Raw genomic sequence first — 20335 nt, forward strand, 5'->3', positions numbered from 1 at the left:
CCGCGACGTTTTCGCTTTGCATTGTTTTCGTCCGCGATGTTTTCGGCTGTAACCATTTTGATCTTATGTGGCGATTTTACTTCAGTTCAAAAAGTCCACTCTATAAATACTTTGATAATATTAACCGAATTGTTGATCACAATAAGAGATGTGTTTCCCATGTATTCACATACAAATGAGCAGAACTTCGGCAATTAGATAACAATATCCGAATGATAACTTGTTGTAAGTAAATTTTAACGTGTATAGACAGTTCAGTTGACGTGATACACACATATATGCCGCAAAGTATGAAACGCCGGCATTCTATGGAATATCTAGACATTTTATAGAAGGCCTGCTGTTTTTAGGCTAAGTATGAAATATGAGAATTATTATACACTTTACATAGGCATTGTATATAATACCTAGCCATTGTATTAGAATGACAAATACCCTTTAAGGAAGGTATGAAAAAAGTTCATGATAAGGCTATTATTTAAAAAACCTTCATTCCACAAAAATGCAAATGTTATTTCGAAGAAATAATCAAAGAATGCCCTTGAAAAATTTTTATTCAGAATATATAAAGAAGAATGAAAGTTGTAAGAAAAAAATGTATGCCTTTGTTCCTAAGGAAAACAAAATTTTCATATAAAAACTAAGAAATTGAAACTAACCTATTTGTTGCAACATGGTAGGGTTGAATGACATTTTGGATTCACTTCATTACTTTTTTCATACAACGCCATTTCATATTTCAACACAGTTTTACACATACATTTGACAAATCCTCGGCCACTTCCATTGGAATGAGTAGTTGAAACTGACCAGAGAAAAATTTCTCGGTCAAGCAAGTTCTTAAAACATAAAATGGACTGTGACCTCATATATACGAGTAGTTGTTTTAAAATTTTTTCAGAAGTTAACAAGTCGGTAGGAACTATCCTCTGTCACACTCATTACAACAGCCAATATGTTACACAAATTGTTATACACTTTTCCTAGGTATTGTGTATAATAAGGAGATGCATTTCATACTTTTTGGGGTTTGCTTTCACTTTATTTCGTTATTTATTATTATATATGCAATTATTACTATATATGTAATAAATTAGAATGTACTGAAGACATATATTGAAGCATGCATATAAGCAATTAAAGTTGGACTTAATATTGCTTTATATTTCTCGCTGACAGACTTTTCTACTAAGCGAAAATAAATAAATAATTGGGCACCACAGCGTTTGCTTTCGGCACTTATAATCGACACCGTTATAAGTATAATTTTAAAGAGAGCAAGCGTTAGTAGATCATGTTAGTAGGACAAGCAGAAGCAAAGTATGATGTAATGAAGGCACAATAACACGCCGAATAAATACTAATTCAGAAGTCAAACAACAAAAATCAGCGTTTTGTAAATATAACGCTGATTTTTGTTGTTTGACTTCTGAAAAAGTATGATGTGTTCGAGACAAAATCTTAATTCAGAATTATTTGGTTTCGATTTTGATTAGCTAATAAATAATTATGTAAACTTATTATTGGCTCTTTGTGTTACAGTTCGTAAAATCATTTACTTCGTTGGCATTGTGTTAAAGTCATATGATTGCGGGTATCCATTTTAAAATGGCGAAGTTTAGAGATGTTTATTATGAACAATTATTATTCGTAGAAAAGGATAAAATAGCCAAATTAAAATGAAATATTAAAAGACTATTGCAAATTACTCGACGTAAAACTCGACTTTTCGGAAACTCGACAGTCTCTCAGTCGATATTATGTCAAGTTTGCGGGACTCTACTGTACTACTACACAAGACATTTCCGCACAAATCGGGAATCAGAGACACTTCCGCTCAAAAGAAACATTCATTGTTGAATGTGTATTAGCAATTTGCATGTAATTTTATATTTCTGCACATATTACATCTTGGGTATCTTCCGATAACATGCAACAGCGAATTTGATTATGAATTTGTTTTATAAAATTCTAAGCTACTGGACTACAAAAATATAGATTTTAACAAAATATTTATGCTATATGTAAAGAATGATAAATATCTTAAAAGTACCTTTAAAATGTCAAAATATCGCAGAAATATTACACACTTTAAATCACAATTTGTTTATAACTGACTGGTATGAGCTGAAAATTTGGATACTTTTTTCGACAGCTTGGATAGTGTAATTGCTACTTTTATTTTAGATTCTAAATATGACGAATAAAACATTTTTGCTCTTCAGTACATATAATGTTGATCGAAACGTAGCTAATTTGTATTTCTTAATCTAATCCCTCATAACAGGAGAAGAGATTGAGTAGTGATCTTCTAATTTTAAAACAGTTTCAAGACATCAAAAAAGCATCATCAATGATATTAATTGGTATTTCAATACATTTTGCATATTGTTACTTTTTGGATTTCCACCGCATGGACGGGAAAGGGCATAGTGACAATGACTGCCTTACCAAAGGTCCTGGGTTCAAACCCCGGAGAAAGCGTGGATGTAAATTGTCTGTTCCTTCATAGGAGGTAACGGTGGCCGCCTAGCGGCAAAAGCCTGAAATGCGAGCGCCAAAAGCCTAAAATGCTATCGCTCGCCATTTAAAAAGAATTGGAAGTTAGATTTCCATGTAATGTGTCAATTTCAGATGTGTGTGAATTTAGATCAATTAGTTGCTTTAACTAATTCAAAAATGAAGCAGTGTTTGATATACGGATTAGTAAAGCAATCCAAATTGCAATCTCATGACAACAAGGTTTATGTTTAAATGTGAAATGGATACTTGCTATTCATTATGTTATCAGAAAATTATTAAAATGGATAAAATTCATACCAGAGGTGTTTAATACTTTGTTAAAATATATTTACTAGAAAATTTGAATTTGATAATGAATGTATCCAAAAACCTGTTTTAAGTTAAAAGTTCGCAACTTGATGGCTAAATCTAAATATAAAATTACGCATGTTAAAATATTTTTAATTCGGCACATAGATCAGGTTAAGTTTTTACACAGGGTAAAGCATGCAAGGGCTATCTATCTAAAGGGACAATTGCCGTAGTGTAGGACTTTCGAAAGAAACTGACTTTTTGAGTGAGCATATAAATAATGCATGTAATTATCATTCAATTTATATTTATACATATTTCTTATGTAAAAATTCTAATGTATGCTAAATTACTGTAAATTACTTTACCCGAAAAATATAACGAATGCACCGAAAATAAACATTTTCACATGTCGAAAAGGAAAAATATTAAATATCTATGAGTATTTATGCATATTCTTGTAAGGCCCACCAACGGCCGAGCGGTAAAGTCGCTGAACACTGGTAGTTCGGTCCGAGGTTCGAATCCCGCGAACGGGCTGGCTGCATGGGTGTTTTCGTGGTTTTCCCCATGTGTAACGTGTATACGAGCCAGTTTCCCTTAGAAAGTCCTCCACGAAGGCATCCCCCTTAGGCAGATAGCCCTAGTGTGCTTTGCCATAATTAAATACACACACACCATATTATATACGGTTATAGCCGAAAACGTCGCGGAGAAAACAACGGAAGGCGAAAACCTCGTGGTAACAAAACATCGTGGGAGAAAAGAAAGCAAACGATGTTTTGTACCACGACGTTTTCGCCTTGTGTTGGTTTCTCCGCGACGTTTTCGTCTGCGATGTTTTTGCCGCGGTGTTTTCGGCGAACACCGTAAAAACTTGCCTTTAATTAAATACGTTAATATTTATCGAGTTATTTATAAATGTATTTGGAAAGAATTAATTAATTCATTCGTAAACTCCTGTGAATGTTACTGTGAAAAAAATCTAGTTATTGAATATACCTAAATTAAAATGATTATAAAAATTATCTGAATACATAATAACTTTATCATTGAATTGCAGACATAAATTGAAATTCTGTTGATGAATACATTTATCAAACCGCTTAAGAAGAATTGTTATCGTACTGGAATTGTATCAAACTATTTAAGAAGAATTGTTATCGTACTAGAATTGTATCAAACTATTTAAGAAGAATCGTACTGAACAGTCTAAAAAGATGTTGCAAAGCATAGTCTATAAGATATGTGTACCTACCTAAAGAAGTAATAAAGTAGAATTTTTAGAATGTGTATTGTTGAAATCAAGGGTTAAAAAAATTTTCATAAGTATTAAAAGAATGATTTCCTCACAATTCAGTTACAAGTTTTAAATAACTTGTAACTTGTAATATCATAGTTCTAAAACAACCCACCATTTCTTTATCCCTTTCAAGAAATATTCACAGAAAGTTAAGTACATGGAAATCAGCAGCAATATTTAAAGTATTTAACTATTAAAAAAAGACGTGCTTTAATTTGAAGTGAACCGAACAGAACATTAATTATAGAGTGACTATGATTTTTGATTTAAAAGATGCCTCAGAAACTGAAATCTTCTCATATTTGAGAAAGTATTTCAAAAAGAAGATCTGTAATTAGAAAAGAAGCTAGTGCGTGATTTTAATATTAATAATACTATAAATTATGATTTTATTTTTTATAATCGTTAACCGAATAAAATTGAATTGCCTTAAAATTTCTTACTATTGTAATTAGCAAAACCTTGTGAAAATATTTAATTCTAATTAAACCTGTTCTGAGCATGGGAAAAGGTATTAGCATTTGATTCCGTTCAGAGTGAAATGTAATTTGAAATATTGTAGAAAAAGAAAATGTATACATTTATACTTATATTTACGACGTAATTACGAAATGTTTACCTCCGATCATGTCAAAAACCTATTGATCTTAATGGAAAGTCACTGAATGTTTTGGTAAACAAGAGGGGTGTGTCACGGCTTCAAGAGGAGTGCATGAGAAAAACCACTTGGGCCTCTCATCTCTTTCCTGTCTCCATGCTGTTCACATATCACTGTATTCCCAAGCAAAGCAATTATTGTTATTGCTAAAATCCGTAACTGAGGGTAACCGTAATCTTTTGAAAAGTATGAAAAAAAGATTAATCAGATCTGTATCTTCAAATCTTTGAATAAGATTCATGTCGTAGTATAAATTGATTAGTCCATCTGAAGATTTTCTGGGGGTTTTTTTCTTGCTCATTTTTAATGGTAATGAAAAATAATGTAAAATTAGATTCAAAATCATTAAAAACCTTTCTTCAAGTTCTTGCCCTAAATAGTTGTTTTCAGGTCGCTGGTTAGACTGTATACTAAAGACAACTTTACAGCAACAACAATTTTATTCCGTGGACTGTATCATAACTAAAAATCTAAATCGAAAATGATAAATTCCCGACCATACGGGATCAAAAAACATGTATGCTACGCTATGAGTTCGAATCTTAACTAACTAAAAATTGCGCAGAAACAATGCGCTCTACATAATTTTGAAGTTGCGCAGAAACAATGCGCTGTACATAACTTATATTGCCGCGTAGGAGGCAACATACCACCCCACGTTGCAATATCTATGATATGCAAACTAAATCTAAGTATACAATTCAATATCAAATGCTAACAATTCAGCTATTCATTTTTTTAAGCATTAACAAGACTTAAAATTAGTAAATCATTTACAGAATAAAATAAACAATTCAGAAAATTCCATAAAGTTTGAACATTTGGCAAATTTTTTCAATAATTATGGTAAGTATATCAACATTTCAAACAGTAAAAAATATTGACATTTTTCATCAAATTACCAAATGATAAGTATAATAAAAAAACAATGTATATTTTATTAACAATAGAAATTAATCCTTGAAGTTATCCTCAATAGGCAATAAAAAAATTTTTTATATTGGCCTTTTAATTGGACCAAACTTTGTGTTAATGACTGCTACTCTTATCTTACCATCTTTACCAGGAATTGTCTGATCAATTCTTTCTATTAACCATTTAAATGGAGGTAACTGATCATCTTTAATAATAACCATTGTATTTTTCTTTATATTGTCCTTTGAAAAATACCATTTCTTTCGTTGTTGCAAGTGATTAAGATAGTCAGTTATCCATCGTTTCCATATAATCTGTACCATTTTAGTTAATTTTTGCCATCTTGACAATCTGCTTTCTGACAAGTCTAAAATTTGAGGTTCTGCAATTGAGTTTATGGGTCTGCCTATTAAAAAGTGACTTGGCGTCAAGGGTTCGTAATCTGAAGGTTCAGACGATAAAGGAGAAAGAGGTCTCGAATTTAGTATTTCTTAAATTTGATCAATTACGGTTAAAAATTCTTCATAGGTTAATTTAGCATCGGAAATAGTTCTTTTAAGATGAAATTTGAAAGATTTGATTCCCGCCTCCCAAATTCCACCAAAATTGGGGGCACGAGGAGGAATAAATTTCCAAGAGATATTTTCAGATGCCAAATACTTACCCAAAACTTCATCAGGGACAGTAACTAAAGAAGCAAGTTTCTTTAACTCTTTCTGAGCTCCTACAAAATTAGTTGCATTGTCACTAAACAGACATGAGCTTTTACCTCTACGCGACAAAAATCGTTTTAAACATGCAATAAAAGCTTCAGATGTTAAGTCAAATACTATTTCTAAATGAATCGCTTTTGTAACTAAGCAAACAAAGATTGCTATATAAACTTTATGTAAACTACCTTTCCTTTGATTTCTGTATTTGATTAGAAAACGGTCTGCAAAATCTATCCCTGTGTTATGAAAGGTTAGATTTGGATTTACACGTTCAGGAGGTAAATCGGCCATTAATTGATCTGAAATGATAGGTTTGTGACGAAAACAAATTAAGCATTCATGAACTGTTTTTCTAGCTAAGTCCTTGCCACCAATAGGCCAAAACCTTTCCCTAACAAAATGTAATAATGCTTGAGGACCAGCATGAAAATTCTTCAAATGATAATGAATAAATATTAGCTTGGTAAGCTTATGAGTTTTTGGCAATAAAATTTGATGTTTAGAATCATAATTAATTGTGGCATGAGTTAAGCAACCGCCCACACGTAATATATCTTTTCCATCTAAAAATGGATTTAAAGTTTTTACCTGACTTTTGATTACTCTCTGATCTTGAAGTGATTTAATCTCCTCTACAAATTCTATTACCTGAACCATTTTTATCAAGCGCATTTCGGCATCTTGAAATTCAGTGCTACTAATGGGGCCTGTTTTCTTCACTGGATCTTTCAGATTGGACAGAAACCTAAAAATAAGACTTAAAATTCTAATTAGTTTAACATAATTATTTGTTAATTCAAAAAAGGTATTCCAAAACAAGTTTAAATTGCAGTTCAAATTAACGTCTAAAGGTTTTTTAAGTTCATCCTGATAAGCAGGAGAATCTATGAGAGTCTTGTCAAGTTCAAATAAAGACGCATCACTAAGTTCGTTCTGTTCAGGACCATTCCACCAGAAGGAAGATGTGACAAGTTCATGAGGATAAGCAACACGAGAAATCAGATCTGCCGGATTATTTGCTGATGATACGTGCTTCCAGTGTCGCGGCTCTACTAGTCTTTGGATTTTGGAGACTCTATTTGCAACAAAGGTCTTCAAAAGATGAGGAGAAGTCTTCAACCATGACAGTGCTATCGTCGAATCAGTGCACAGAATGATGTCATCTAAATGCATCTTCAATGAGTTGCTAACTTTCGAAATCAGATGAGCCAATAACAAACATGCACAAAGTTCCAATCTTGGAATAGATAAAGTTTTCAATGGAGCCACACGAGATTTGCTGGCTAGTAGATGAGATGACAAGCGGTGATCTTCATCGACACAAATCAAGTAGACAACTGCACCATAAGCGGCTTCCGAAGCATCTGCATATCCAATGAGTGAAATCTTGCTTGGATGATTGGAGAGGATGCAACGATTAATTTTTATGTTTTCCACAGTCTTCAAATTTGAAACTATCTGTTGCCATTCGTGAGCAATAGTTGCAAAAAGTGGTTCATCCCAACTCAGTTTTTGAACCCATAATTTTTGTAAAAATATCTTGGCTTTGGTCATTACCGGACCAATCATTCCTAAAGGATCATAAAGTCTGGCAATTGTCGATAAAATGTCTCTTTTAGTATATGATGATTTCTCCTTGATTGAGACTTCAAAGCTGAATTCATCCTTCTGAGAATTCCATGTAATGCCTAAAGCTTTAACCACATTATCACTTTTGGAAGAGAATGAAAGCTCAGAGCTTGTAGAAGGGCTATCCAACAGTTCAGGAGAATTCCTGAGTTCAGGAGTTCCATTTGTGCAAGTCATTCCACAACTATGAAAAAGCTGTATAAGCTGATTTTTCAATTCTCTTGCTAAGTTTGATGAACCAGAGATGACATCATCAACATAACAGTCTGACAAGACTGCTTTGGCAGCTTCAGGATATTTATGCATTTCGTCATATGCAACTTGCTTTATGCATCTAATGGCTAAAAATGGAGTACTTTTAGTACCATAAGTCACCGTTTTGAATCTATATGTCACAGGTGAGTCTCTAAGGTTTCTCTTCCATAAGATTCGAAGTAAGTCTCTTTGGGATTCATCAACTAAAATTTGCCGGTACATTTTTTGTATATCCACAATAACTGCAACTTGATGTTTTCTAAATCTCACAAGAATATCAAAAGTATCTTCTTGGACTGCTCCCGCTAAAAGTAAATGATTCAAACTTAAGCCATTTGAGCTTGGGGCACTAGCATTAAACACAACTCTTAATTTTGTACTTGACTTCTCTGGTCTATATACTGGGGAAGGTAATATTTAAGTTCCGGTTTTGAAATATCATCGACCCTTTCCATGTGGTCCAAATTTTCATATTCTGTTATGAAATCTTGATATAAATGTTGCAATGTAGCGTTTTTGCTAAGACGTTTAACTAATTGATTGAGTCTAATTTTGGCTAAGTGCTTTGAATCTCCTAATTGTTCGTCTTTCATAGGCATTTTTACGATAAATCTGCCATCTTCATTTCGTCTGTAAGTGTCTTTGAAATGTTGTTCACAGAATTCTTCTTCTTGGCTAAGAATTGGCTTTTCTTCACCAATATTTTCCACTAACCAAAATTTTTCTACTAATCTATTAATATTATCAACATTACCGATAAGTCCACAATAATTCTGACAATTTTCAAGAGATGTTTTCAAAGAACCAGTAGCTATATAACCAAACACAGAATTTCTAAAAACGAGTGATTTCGTAGATTTAAATTGTCCATTAATAAAAATGTCATAAAATATTTCTGCTCCTAAAAGCAGATCTATACTAGATGGAGTTGCAAATTCTGGATCAGCCAAACTCGATCTATTAGGAATATCTATATTTTCAATATTTAATTTTGTAGAAGGTACTAAATCTGAGATTTTATTTACAACTAAAAAATTTAATGAAGCAGAGAACGAATTATTTCCATTAAAAATAGAAGCAAAAGTACGAGATTTAATGTTTGAAATTTGCCCATGTAAACTAGTAACGGGAATGTTTATTCTTTCCTTTTTTAAATTTGCACGCTCACAGAATTCATTTGTAGCAAAATTTGACATTGAGCCTGAATCAAGGACAGCTCTTGCTTTAACGAATTGGCCATAAATATTTCTAACCCAAACAATCGCAATTGAAAGGAGAACAGTTTTATTTTTCAAAAAAAGACACGCCGATAAGGCTTTTTCTGTTGATTCATTGCTATTCAAAACAGCCTCATTTTTGCGGTACTCTGGGGAGGGCGTAGTTTCACTTTGCTTTCCCCCACTTGTTGCAGACGACATGGATCCGTCATTCCGATGAAGAAGTGAATTATGTTTTAATTTGCAAACCGAGCAAAAGTGTCTAGACTGACAGGAAGCTACTTTATGATTCGACTGTAAACAATTAATGCACAAAGAAAGCTTTTTAACCATTTTGTATCGTTCCATTGGATTTAATGCTAGAAATGTTTCGCATTTAAAAATTGCGTGATTATCTTTGCAAACCGGGGACACATACATTTATTATTATTATTCGTTTTTGTCACTAACGATCGAACTTTATTTGGAGGAATGTTTTGTTTTGTTTTTGCAAATACAGTTTTGTTTTGCATATTTTCAAACATCTGGCATCGCTTTTGAAGAGATGTCATGAAAGAATCCCATTCACATAAATCATTACTATTTAATGACATTTCAAATTGCTTACGCGATTCTTTATCTATTTTATTGAGAATAATATTAATCAGCAAAGCTTCGCTTAATTTATCCATATTTAATTCCATAACTTTTAATGCTCTTAAATGTTTCTGAACTTTATCAATAAATGAGGGTAAATCTTTAGGATTTTCACGAACTATTTTTTCAATAGAAAGTAATTCATTGATATGAGAATTTACAACCAATCTCTTATTATCATATCTTTCTTCAAGTGTCTTAAATAAGGAAGAAAGTGTATCATCTATTGTTTGTATCTGCTTTGCATCACCAATTAAACAAGACTGTAAATAAAACAATTTCTGAGAATTCGTTAATTGTCTATTAGATGAAATTAAAGCTACAAATTGGTTTTTAAATAAATTCCAGTCTTCGAAATTGCCAGAAAATTTAGGTAATGTTATTTCAGGCAATTTATAATTCAATGAAGTTCTTCTTGTTTCTGGGATACTATTATCTGCATACTCATTATTTGCATTCTTACTACATAATGAAGTATAAAGACATTTCAGGCTTACCTCAACATTGGTAATATCCATCTCGATTTCTTCAAAACTAGTCTGATATTTCTTCATCTTTGCACACTTTGTAATAATCCAAGCGAAGTTCATCAATTTGTTTATTTAACTTGTGCACTTTTTCTTACAATACTTCTATTTGTTCGAAACCAAAATCATCACTTTTTCCACTGACAGACGACTTTAATTTCGTTATTTGTGCCCTAATACCACCACGTTTTCTGTTCAACGTAGTTATGTTTTCATTAGCCATTTTTTATTCTAATTAGCTGCGGTTCGACGTTGACCAATGTTTTGAGGTCGCTGGTTAGACTCTATACTAAAGACAACTTTACAACAACAACAATTTTATTTCGTGGACTGTATCATAATTAAAAATCTAAATCGAAAATGATAAATTCCCGACCATACGGGATCAAAATCATGTATGCTACGCTAGGAGTTCGAATCTTAACTAACTAAACATTGCGCTGTACATAATTTTGAAGTTGCGCAGAAACAAAGCGCTGTACATAACTTATATTGCCGCGTAGGAAGCAACAATAGTGCTAATTAGTTAATTTAAGGGAAATGTTACCGCGGCCTGCGAGTCGCCTAATTGTGACTAGCGCGTAAAGAGTGTTCATAACGGTTATCTTCAATGTACAGGCACTGGCTGAATGGGCTATCGCCATCTGTCAGAAATAGCAGCAACTAAACATACTTAAGAGGAAGTAATTTAATATTCTTTGTGTTACACCTTTTAAATTATTCTTTTTAATCGGCAGTTAACTTAATAATGGGTTCAGATTTATTAAACTTCCATGGCTTAATTTTCGTAATAATTATAAGCCAGGAATATTTTTTCGATTCTGTTTTAGAACTATTTCAACAAAACTGCAATCTTTTAATCTTTAACTAACCCCCCTGTTAGAACCCAGCCTCAGTTGTTATTTTTCTTTTCATAGTTTATCACTGTAAGAGTGGCAACCATCTGATCTTTGTTGTAGTTTGTTGCAGTTCTATGGATTTTGAAAATAAATATGACGCTGTAGAATTTTATATGTAAAGTTATTTTATTTTAAGTTTATTAGGAGAAAGGAGAACGGTTAGTTCTTGCAAATCTCGAACAATTTTGGTGACGACGGAAGTGATCGGTAAAACAAATCAAGGTAATTTTATTGGTTTTATCGAATTTAATTCTATTTGACTTTATTGAATTTATTTTTATTGAAATGGAATTGTTCATTGAGAAACGAAAACCTGTCAGAGCTTCTTTTACGAGAACAATTAATGCTATTTTGCAAGAATTAGAAAAGGAAATTCCTGATGCAAAATCTGTAAAAACGAAACTTGTTACTTTAGAACGTTTATCTGTTGAACTTAATGCATTTGATACTCAAATATTAAATTCGGAATTTTCTTCAAATGATCAGTTTGAAAGTGAATGGGCGAAAATTGAAGAATACAAAGAAAAATTTTATTATTTAATACGAGTAGAAACGGAATTATTCTTCAATCGCCAAACGACACTATCCATAGGCAGTGTTCCGCCGAATTCGAACAAACGGAAACTGAAATTACCTAAAATTGAGTTAAAACCATTCGGTGGCGAAATTAAAGATTGGTTACCGTTTTGGGGGCAATTTCGGAGAATACATTAAGATAAAGAAATTCAAAACGAGGATAAGATACATTATCTCGTTCAAGCGACCGTACCCGGTACGAGACCACGGGATATTGTAAACAGCTTCCCTGCAACTGCCGAAAATTATGAAAAAGTTATAGAAAGCTTAAAAAATAAGTTTGGCAGGGAAGAATTGTTGGTAGAATTCTATATTCGGGAATTATTAAATTTGATTATTAAAAATGTCACTGATCAAAAAGGAAAATACAGTATATCAGAATTGTATGACAAGTTAGAGTCGTATTTACGTTCGTTGGAGTCAATAGGAATGACAAGCAATAAATACGCTGCAATGCTGTTTCCGCTCGTGGAATCTTGCATTCCCGAGGAAATTTTACGAGTTTGGATTAGAAATCATGCATCAATAATAACAGCAGAAAATTCTCACTCTGAGAAATTGAAACAATTATTATTGTTTTTAAAAGAATGAAGTGGAAGGAGAGCAGAGAATTTCTTTGGCAAAAGCTGGATTTAAATTAATTGATTTGGGTGCCAAGAAAGAAAGTAGAAAAAATAAAAAGGTACCAGAGTGAACATTTCGTGCCTACAGCAAATGATTTATTCTCAGGTCAAAATAAAGCAACGAATTATAGTGAGAAGAATTCTTGCATATTTTGTGAAAAATTTCATGAAATTTGAGATTGCTTTGTTGCTCAGAAGATGCCTCTGAGTCAAAAGAATGATGAAATTAAGAAAAAGAAGAGGAAACACAAAATGTATCACTTGCGAGCACTAATTTCCTAGATGAAGTGTTTCTTCAAACACTATTAATTAATATAGACGCAAACAAAAAGCAGAAGACAGTAAGAGCACTTATCGATACAGGATCGCAACGTTCATACATATTAAACGAGACTGTTGTAGACATAGGGTGCCACGCAATTGGATCTGAATCTTTAATAGATGCACTTTTTGGAGGAGTAACAACAAAGAGAGAAATTCACAAACGCTATGAAGTGAACGTTAGAAGCCTAAGAGGTGATTTTTCTAGACGACTAATCTTGTTGGAACAGTCGAAGATTTGTGGACCAGTAGTCAGTTTACAGCCTGGACCATGGATAGAAGAACTAAGACAGAAGAATATCCATGCATCTAATGTAGGAAAAAAGGATTTGAAAATAGAAGTTCTTATTGGAGCTGACGTCGCAGGTGTTCTGTTAACCGGAAGAATTCAGAAATTAGAAAATCACTACTTGGATGGACAATCATGGGAAAGATAAAAGATAACGTTTCAGAAAGAAACTCCTTGTCCATGTCTTCAACCATAACGTCGATGTTGACTCACAGCAGTAACATAGAAAACTTGTGGAAGCTAGAAGCACTGGGAATTACAGATGCCAAAGAAAGTAAAACTGACTCAGAGTTAGAAGAAGCAGTGTGGGATCACTTTCACAAGACTCTGAAGAGGGTGGATGATCGCTATGAAGTCAGTTTACCTTGGATCAACGATAAAGAAGCTTTGCCAAATAACAGAGAAGTTGCTGAAAAGCGATTGATTTCCACGACAAGGAAGCTCATCTTGAAAGATAAATTTGAAACATACAATGCAGTGTTCGAAGAATGGCTCGAATCTGGAGTAATAGAAGAAGTAACAGAAGAAGAGGAACGAGTTAACAATCATTATCTTCCCCACAGACCGATCTTCAAAGATAACTGTACAACAGCAGTAAGGCCTGTATTTGACGCTTCGTGCAAGCAAAAGGATTTCCTGTCACTTAATTAACTCAACTCAGTTAATGGCAAGTGCTAACTTTGACTTAAGAGGGTGGGAGGAAACAGAACTGAACAGCGGAAAATCTACAATGAGTGAACCATTGAAAGTACTTGGTCTTCTGTTGGATAAATATGAAGATTCTTTGTTTTGTGACATCCCTAATATCAACTTGACTGATCTCTCAGTGACAAGATGAAACGTACTATCAGTTGTACAGAGAGTTTTTGACCCAATAGGTTTCATATGCCCTTTTACTCTCCTTCCAAAGTTATACTTGCAAAAGAGCTGGGAAAACTAAATTGAGCTGGGATGCAGAGCTACCTGAAGATATAAAAAGAAAATTCTTGAAGTGGGTCAAAGAATTACCCTTGTTATCCTCTGTGAAGATTCCTAGACTACTTTCATTGACAGAAGGACAATCTTTTAGTTTGCATACGTTTGCCGATGCTTCACAGGGATCTTATGCAAGTGCAGTATATTTTAGAAGTCAAAATAAAGAAGTCAAAGTGACCCTAGTGCAAGCCAAAGCACGAGTGGCTCCCTTGAAAAAAATAAGTATACCACGACTTGAATTGCTTGCTTGTCTTATTGGGGTGCGATTAGCATCATTTGTCAAGAAGAACCTTAAGGTCGAAATTTCAAAGGAATATTACTGGACCGATTCGTCAACAGCACTGTTCTGGATAAAGAACGTAGAAGTTTGGAGCACTTTTGTGAATAACAGAGTTTCAGAAATTAGAATCCTATCGGATCGTGAAAATTGGCATCATGTACCAGGTGCGGAAAACCAGCCGATATGCCATCAAGAGGATGTTCTGTGAAGAAACTCATTGAATCAAGATGGTGGGAGGGCCCACCTTGGTTGGCACTGCCGGAAGAAGAATGGCCTCGTTCTATCCCAATCGGTAATAAAGAAGAGGTTAATACTGAAAAATGTAAAGCAGTTATAGTTTCGTTAAGCAATGTTAGCGATATGTCTTCACAATTCTTTGGCTATTTTTCAAAGTATAAGAAAATACTTAGAATGATTGGGTGGATACACAGATTCATAGGAAATACCCGAAAGAGGAAAGAAGAAAGAGAATCAGGAGAGTTAAAAGTTTATGAATTGATAAGGGCTGAGAAATCTATCATGAAGATTATTCAACATGATTCTTTTTCATCTGATGATATTAAGAAGCTGAAGTCAATAAGTGTGTTCAAAGATGACGAAGGCATTTTACGTGTCAGGTCTAGGTTGACTGAAAGGAAAGACCATGAAAATTTTATTTATCCGATGTTACTTCCGAAGAATCACAAGATTGTGAAGAAACTGATTATTGATAAACATCTCTCTATGTCTCATGCAGGAATTCACGTACTGATGTCAATACTTGGAGAGACGTTTTGGATCCTGAAAAGTAGAGCTACGATTCGAAAAGCTTTATATGCATGTGTCAGGTGCAGGAGACATGGAGGTAAACGACTACAGACTGTGCCTGCTACTCTACCAGAAAACAGAGTTAGAGAGGCTCGTGTTTTCGAGATTGTCGGCGTTGATTTAGCTGGCCCATTAATTTTGAAGGCTAAAAGAAAAGCTTGGAATTTACTTTTCACATGTGCTGTTTTCAGGGCGGTCCATTTGGAACTGATTTTGTCCCTTTCAACTCAAGGATTTTTACTTGGTCTTAGAAGATTTATTGCCCGTAGAGGGAGGCCATCGATAATTTATAGCGATAAGGGAAGCAATTTTGTCGGATCCAATAACCTCTTGAGATCGATTAATTGGAATACCATTGAGATAGAAGCCGCCACAAACAAGATCGATTGGAAGTTCAATCCACCCGCAGCACCATGGTGGGGTGGCTTTTGGGAACGACTTGTTCAAATGATTAAGAAGCTTTTGCGTCGAGTCCTAGGCCAGTCATGTCTGAATTATGAAGAATTGATGAGTGTGCTGTGCGACTGCGAAGCAACTGTGAATGCCAGACCACTCACTTATGTGTCAGAGGACTCTGATGATCTCATCCCTTTGACACCGTCCTTGTTTTTAGGTGAAATTCTAGTCTTTGGAGTTCCTGACTTGGATCATCTTGATAAAGTTTATTTCAACAAGAGACTGAGACATTTACAGAATTTACGAGAGCACTTGAGAAAGAGATTTAGAAATGAATATCTCGGCCTGCTAGTGCAACGTCCATCTACAGTACCGATTTCTCAACAGATAAAAATCGGTGATATAGTTCTTATCGAATGTGATGACAAACGCAAGGTGTTGTGGCCTCTAGCAAAAGTAATTGAACTATATCCCGGAAAAGACGGCAACATTCGAGTAGTTCGTGTCAAAACCATGTCTGGAGAATTAGTTCGACCAATCCAGAGAATATTCCCTCTCGAAATACCTTCATCTTTGGAGTCAGATGAGGCAAAGGAAACTGAGACGCAGGGTGAAGAAAGTTTAGTCTCAGAATTACCAAAGAATAATTCAGCTGCAGATTTATCAAAGGACATTAAGACTGTCGTGACTAGAAGTGGACGACAAATCAAAATTCCATCTAGATTTCTAACCTGAACACTACTTGAATTATTTTAGAGTAGAAATTCAAGAACTTAATTTTTTCTTTTGTTTACTATTTAGCCTTAATATTTGTATGGACAGTATTTTTTTATTATATTTTGTTTTGATTGATTAAGTATATGTCATCAATCAAAAGGTGGGAGTATTGTTAGAACCCAGCCTCAGTTGTTATTTTTCTTTTCATAGTTTATCACTGTAAGAGTGACAACCATCTGATCTTTGTTGTAGTTTGTTGCAGTTCTATGGATTTTGAAAATTAATATGACGCTGTAGAATTTTATATGTAAAGTTATTTTATTTTAAGTTTATTAGGAGAAAGGAGAACGGTTAGTTCTTGCTAATCTCTAACATCCCCCGTCTTTTCTTCCTTCCTTTTTTCTTTGTCCTGTTTAGGATGTGTGCTCGAATTTGTGAAGTAACGAAAGGCGTATTTATCATCCCTAATCCTAGAGCCCTGCATGCATCGATTTATTTTTTTAGACAATTTCTGCACTTTTATATTGCACGAAAGATTAATCAAAATGAAAATAGCTGTATACAAGATGTAATTAATTCGTACATACACGAAAATCTGAGATAAATAATATGGGCATTTGATATACATCATGATAACAGGTAATTAAACGTCATTTCAGTGTTGCACATTTTATTATGGGCGATGGTTTGAAACACATTTCGAAATTTTTATGCATTTGGAAAATGTTATCTCGTTTCCTTTTATTTTAACTGTCTGAGCTTGAAGAATCTTAGTCTTGCTTCAAGAAATATAACAATTTTGTTTAGTACAAAAGCTTTCCTCCCCCTCCCCATATCGTTCTTGAAAAAAATTCGCATAATGTTTACTCAGGAAACGGTAAAAATCGTGATATAAATGATGTATTTCAAATAATAATTCAAAATTAAACATAACCTCAGTAAATATCAGCCTGGAAATTAGAAATTCGTTCATTTTAAAGCTCTATCTAGACCAGATCTTCTTAGACTTTTTTCAATCACGACCTATTTTTATCACTGGGATGTTTTTAGCGACCCCAGGACCCCATAATATTTATGAAAATTTTGTGGGACACCATAAGCATTGCTCTAATCCGGCATGAGTGAAACTGTCAATTTTTTCACTTGTTACTGTAATATACTATTCCAATTTTAGGTCATTAACTTTAATTTCTAATTTTAAGACATAGAACAATGTGAAAATTTTAAATAAGTAACAAACGAAAAGACAGTGTCACGTGAAAAGCAATTAAAATGAACGTTTATATTATAAAAAGATGCGTCGAAACGTTTTCGTTTTTTCTTTGTCTGTATTGTCGTATTTTTATCTATTTTCAGATACATCGTGTAAAAGTATTTGGTAATTGTAAAATTATTATAATAAGTTGAAGAAATATCAAAACTGCTAAAATTTTTGCCGACACTCCACAGTTTAAGAAACTCTGATCTAGACAATCGTGCAAACAAAGAGGAACATAAATTATCACAGGAATGAACTAATTTCAGGATTTCAAAAACAGATACTTTTCATTATATTTAAGCCTCCATTCTATATAAAAATTGCATGTTACCTTAATTAACACCATATTTTATGCTGACTGTAATTGAGAGCGCTCTAGAATCCACGGCAATGGAGAATTATTGGATAAAAAACGTTTTGTACTCTCATGGTCAAATTGTTGCGTTCTGGAAACATCTTCTTGAAATTAATATGAATATGAAATATAAATTTTATTGTGGTGTAGTGTAATTTGTTTAATGTGATGACGATAAGAAAAATCTTTGGACAGTCAACCGTTCGAAAAGCTTCACAAAGTTACCTCGGGGAAAAGGTGCTGGAACCTTTATGAATATTGGCCTTTTTATACATGTTCAAAAAGACAGGTTAAATATTAGACTTAGTATGCGTATTTATTTCATGCGGGAGTTTTCAGACTGGTCCAAAAGGATGTCTCAGCATAAAGGTGCCAATACTTTTATAAAGACCAGTTTGGAATTTGAAAAAAGCAATCTTCAGTATAATTGCGGACACTCTTTTAACCGAAGCATCAGAATGCAAGTAAGGTTTTAGTTCCCCCCCCCTTTTTCAGATAATGCAGCAGACAAAATTCCCAATGATAGAACCAGTAGGTATCTATAAAGGTAACGGTACACTTATCAAAGCTGTTTTTTTTTTTTTTTTTCAAATCAGAAACAAATTTGCACTAGGATGCAGGAGGCACATTTATGCCAAGGCACCATCATGAAGGTTTCGGAACAATGGTGGACTTGCATAAGTAAAACTGTGATAGGCTATTATGAGGCATCCCGAATTACTTCAAACCAAAACCTATTCAGATTCTTAATAGCTTCATTTTCGGCCATACTTTAACGCAAAAGGCCGCCATTGTGTAAGACAAAATGCCTACACCTAATTGTATGAAAAAACTGCAGTTTTTTTTTATGAATCAATTAATCAATACAATAAAAAACTCGATGATTCGAAAAGAAAATATTGCGGTGTCATGTAATTTGTTTAATGTGATGAGGATAAGAAAAATCTTCGGACAATCATAATTAGTAATTCGTAATTCATCCTTAGTAAACCATAAAACGGTCATTTTTTTTTTTTTTTTATTTCCTAACGCATTATTTTCTTACTTCATTTAATCGATATATGATAGTCTAACAACAAAGATAATATTAGTTAAATGGCAGAACATCAAAGTTATTTTCATTAGCTTGCTTATTATGTTTATAGCACCAGATGGCGTCTGGAAGCATTCGCCTCTTAACAACCCCTCTATTTTCAAGATTATTACCTGTTTTGCTTTAGTAATAGTTTGCAACAATTATTTGTCGCCAACTATTTCTTTTTTCCTTTTTCAGGATTGATATCAGCGAGGAAAAGGAAGATTTTATGATAAAGCAAATTTACGACAATAATCAGAACAAGGTCACAAGGCTACTGAAGATAATCAACATTTCATTTCGTTGCATTAAACATACACATTAGTGAATCTTTATAGTATTTTTAGTCTATTCATAGCATTTTTCTTTCATACCACGTACATTAAGATGCAAATCACTCTTTCTACAGTTCCGTAATGAGTTGCAAATCTTCTTGTAAATGATAGAAAGAAAGAAGGGGAAGAAAAAGTAGCTGAATACTAGGCAGTAGGCATTTGTTATTTGATATCAGTAGTTTCTTCCTTCTCTTTATACTTTTCGGTACTCGATTTATAGGCTCTTGATATCACGAATTTTTACGCAATGCGAAAAGCCATACGTAACATCTAACACTGGTAAATGGTAATGATTTTAAAAAGAACCGTAGTCTTTTCGGGCCATAAAATTAACATCTGCTAAAATACTCCTGTTGAAAAAGTTGACGTAATATACTTACAACTCAGTTTTCTTTGAAATATAAAGAATGTTTTATTCATCCGTCAGAAAATGTAAACATCCATCAGAAAACAAACATTCGTTCCAGACATTCCAGGAAGCATTGGGAGACTTCTTTGGTATTGTCATAAAACTGGCCGTCGTGTCGTTTTTGATAATTTAAATTATCTTAAAATATTGATCTTGTAGTTTGATTGAGTGTAAGACGGAAAACGGGAGTCCGAGGTTCAGGAATGGGGTAAATAAGACGGTTGGGGCATGACAAGATTCTTCTTTCCGATCAAAGAAAAGCAAGCTTCTTGATGCGCTGATGATAATGCGCCGAATGGCTGAAAGATGAGTTCACTCTGTTAGCATCACAGCACAAAATGGGTTGTGTCCCG

The 20335-nt window shown here is 33.6% G+C and overlaps 1 protein-coding gene across 2 annotated transcripts in view; it reads left to right on the forward strand.

Moving 5' to 3' along the window:
* The window catches only part of LOC118190940 (protein Wnt-7b-like), a 385777-nt gene that overhangs the window by 351264 nt on the left and 14178 nt on the right, over positions 1-20335 (forward strand). The window lies entirely within an intron of this gene.

The sequence above is a fragment of the Stegodyphus dumicola genome, chromosome 6 (genome assembly GCF_044657685.1).
Source record: "Stegodyphus dumicola isolate Sdum_Otavi_A_Nest chromosome 6, ASM4465768v1".
NCBI classification, from domain to species: domain Eukaryota; kingdom Metazoa; phylum Arthropoda; class Arachnida; order Araneae; family Eresidae; genus Stegodyphus; species Stegodyphus dumicola.